At 36.5% G+C, this 252-nt stretch overlaps 1 protein-coding gene across 1 annotated transcript in view; it reads left to right on the top strand.

The window, feature by feature from the left end:
- LOC106106861 (protein asunder) overlaps positions 1-252 on the top strand; it is a 7,726-nt gene that overhangs the window by 7,078 nt on the left and 396 nt on the right.

The raw sequence follows: 252 nt of genomic DNA, 5'->3' as shown, positions 1-252 counted from the left end.
GACCAGACTTCGCGGGCCGCATGGCCGCCGGAAACAGGGTCGCCACACTATACTCACATTTACAGGACGTGGAAGCACAACATTAATGGTTCTATATTTAATTTTAAGATATATGTTGTTTACATTAAAGTATTTTTCTCCTTATCCGGCCATATTATAGATATCAAAACCCCAACAGAATTTTCACGTTTATGTTTTCTGTAATAATCATTTAATATAGACGAAAAGCCGTGCAATTTTATGTTTATTACC

Source organism: Papilio polytes, unplaced genomic scaffold, assembly GCF_000836215.1.
Source record: "Papilio polytes unplaced genomic scaffold, Ppol_1.0 DF822067.1, whole genome shotgun sequence".
NCBI classification, from domain to species: Eukaryota; Metazoa; Arthropoda; class Insecta; order Lepidoptera; family Papilionidae; genus Papilio; species Papilio polytes.
The sequence above is the reverse complement of the archived record's forward strand: the minus strand, read 5'-3'. Positions and strand labels throughout refer to the sequence as shown.